Source organism: Colobus angolensis, unplaced genomic scaffold (genome assembly GCF_000951035.1).
Source record: "Colobus angolensis palliatus isolate OR3802 unplaced genomic scaffold, Cang.pa_1.0 Scaffold270, whole genome shotgun sequence".
In the NCBI taxonomy this organism is placed as follows: domain Eukaryota; kingdom Metazoa; phylum Chordata; class Mammalia; order Primates; family Cercopithecidae; genus Colobus; species Colobus angolensis.
Genome location: NW_012115933.1, coordinates 3,907,787 through 3,911,019, shown reverse-complemented (window position 1 = coordinate 3,911,019; position 3,233 = coordinate 3,907,787).

Here is a 3,233-nt window from a genome sequence, read left to right as displayed (position 1 = left end):
CAGTGAACCGAGATTGCGCAACTGCACTCCAGCCTGGGCGACAGAGCAAGACTCGTCTCAGAAAAAAAAAAAAAAAAAAGAATAACTTGGGGACTTACTAAAATGTAAATTACCCGCCCCCAACATGAGAAATAATGAATCAGAATCTCTAGGTGAGGACGTGAGAACCTGAATTTGAATAAGCATTCCAATAAGTGATTCAAAAGTTAGGGGTACAGGGCCACTTAGAAAAAGACAATTTTTGATCTTTCCAACACAAAAGCCTAGAGAGGAAATAGCACAATGGGAAATTTCACATTTTATCTGGCTTCAGGTGCAGTTTTGCACTCATATTTAAATGTGTTTGGGTTTGAGATTCTGATAATTCTTTACATAAAATTAATGAAAGTGTGTAATGAATAATGTTTCTAATCTTACTCTTTCAACAGCTGCACTCATCTTTTGATGGGCATTTTTGGGGCCAGAGCTGCCTGCTCATTTCTATTCCAGGCATGAAACTCAAAACAGCCCTTGCAGTAAATAACCCATGAAATATCAACAGGTTTGTTTGTGTATCTGAATTGCTACTACCAGGATTTTGACCTACTAAACTTCCTAGACAATATAGCTTTCTTCCTTGACCATTGATATGGGGTTGTTTTTTGTATCTTAACTCATACATTCTCAATGAGAGTAATATTTGTTTTCCCAGGAAATGAAATTTGTTCTTGAGGTGAAAAAAGTCTATTATCCTTATAAACATAGCACAGGTACACATATATGCAGGGGAGGGGGAAAAAAAACTTTCTTCTACCTTCTTTATGTTTAGTCACCAGGGCCTGTGAATCAGACTAACAAAAGACAGATTAACAGAAGAAAATTACAAAGTTTATTCATTCATGCAACATGCGTACATGTGGGAGAGCTTGGCGATGAGTAACTCAAAGGGGTGTTTCGAATCTGGGGCTTATATACCATTTTAATAGGTAAACGGATAAAGGCACTTATGGGAAACAAATGACTTTTTGGAAAGATAAATGCATTTGCAGGAGAACAAACAGGCAATAAGAAAGTTTGTGAAAATGTCTACACAGGACAAAATGGTCTTTCATCTCCTTAAGGGTCATAAAACCTCCTGGAGGAGAGATGTGGGGTAGGTTTTATTTGTTTTCTCCCTTCTGGGAGTGGATCTGCCCTGAAAAGGATTTGTGGCAATCTTGTTTCCCAGAAGTTGCTCCTTTAGTCAGAAAAGGGAAGCTTCAAAATTGCTTTTTTCTTTTTCCCCTTTTCTAAATTTGTTAGATCTCAAATGTCTTCAAATTAAAATAATCTTTTTACCAATGTAGCATATTTTGGAACGGCAAATTCTGGTTCCCTTCAAGTACATAAATGGATATACAGTATATATATGGTAATAAAATTTATGGAGGAAGGACAATTTAAAAGAAAAAGTTTACAAAGATTCCTTGGGGAGGAACAATGAAAAAAGATTGAGAAATACTGCTTCGACTGATCCCAATTGATTTTCTAGTCTTTAAAATAAAAACTTCGAAATTTGGAAAATAGAAAAGAAAGAAAATACCAAGAATTCTACCACATACATATAATACACACACACACAGCATCTTCAAACATGTAGATAGTATTTGTTGTACCAGAAAATAGTCTAACCCTTTTACATGTATTAACACCTTCAACAGGGTCAACAATCCTGTGAGGCAGGTACTATTATCACCCCCTTTTAACAGATGAGAAAGCTAAGACACAGAGACATCAAGTAATTTGTCTAGGGTCACACAGCTAATAAATGATAATACAAGGATTCAAAGACAGGAGATTTCACTTCAGTATCTATTACTCTAACCATTAAAGTATATGGCATCTCTTTGGGTATATAACCTAATCTCCTTCCTATGGATATGTACGCAATTTATGTATTTGCAAAATATGAGACTTTGTGCACATTTTACAACCTACACTTGCCTTTTAAAAGTATATAATGACATCCTTCTATGTTGTAAAATAGGCTTCAATATCATTTTTAGTGACTACCTAGCATTTACTTGATACTGATAAAACAGTCCTCATTTATTTAGCACTCAGCATATGCTGAGCCCTCTGCCATGTGCTTAACACATATTGTCTAGTTCAGTTATCATAATAGTCTCTTTAGATAATAATGAAAAATAATGGCTTTTTGGAATAATGTTTGTAAAAAATAGTAATTATGGCTAGTATTCATTGAGTGATTCCTGTTCACTGGACATAGCTCACGAACCTTATCCACATGGCAGCCTTTAATGCTGTTTTACAGTAGCCCTATAAGATTGACACTATTATTATTCCCTTTTTACTGATAAGAAAATTAAGACTGAGAGGTAAAATTATCTGCTCAAGATGAACAGACATGAGGTGGCAAAGCCTAGACCCAAACTCCGATGTTTGCCTCTAAAGTCCTCCACCATACTATTATACACTCCTGCTCCCTCTAGGAACTGTGGTTTATTTCATTTGAATGTGCTTTATTCCTTAAAGGCAAGTAGACTTTCTGCTATCATAGTAGTTTCTTGGTTTCCAGACCTTGACACGCTTTGGCCTCTAAGAACCATTGAACCATTGACACTCCATATTGCTAATTGTGATCTTGCACTCCCTGACCTTTCTATTATAAAATACAACTTAACCAGTTATTGTCCTGTTGCATTACAACACTGGTGTTATTAACACTATATAAATGTGATGGTGGGCAAATTCACAATTCTTAATCTTTCCCTCTCAGAGCAAAAACCCTCTGAAACTAGCCCAGAGGCAAACAGCATGAGGCAGAATCCATTATAGGTTTTCCAACAAGAAGGCTGAATTAGCTAGTAGCTGATGTGAGATTTTCTATACATTTTCCCAGTCCTTCACCTCAGAGCTCCTCCCCCTCATGGCTCCTGATCACATAGAACAGGTGGAAACAATAATTAGTTCACCTCTGTCTCCTGGATGGCCAAGCACACCCAAGGGGCTCAACACTCAGCAGGTCGTAACACTCAGATGAGATAATGGGGAGCCCTGCAGGCATGGCCACAGATGCTGAGTTACTTCAGTGAGCCGGAGTGGCAGGTGCTTCTCTGGGGCTTTGGATATCTAAGACCAATATAGGACCTTGGTTCAAGTTCCTGCTCTGATCCCTGTAAGAATTTAAACCTATTTAGGCTTCACTTTTCTCATCTGGCCCTTGAACTCAAAGTTGTTTAAATTTACACCCA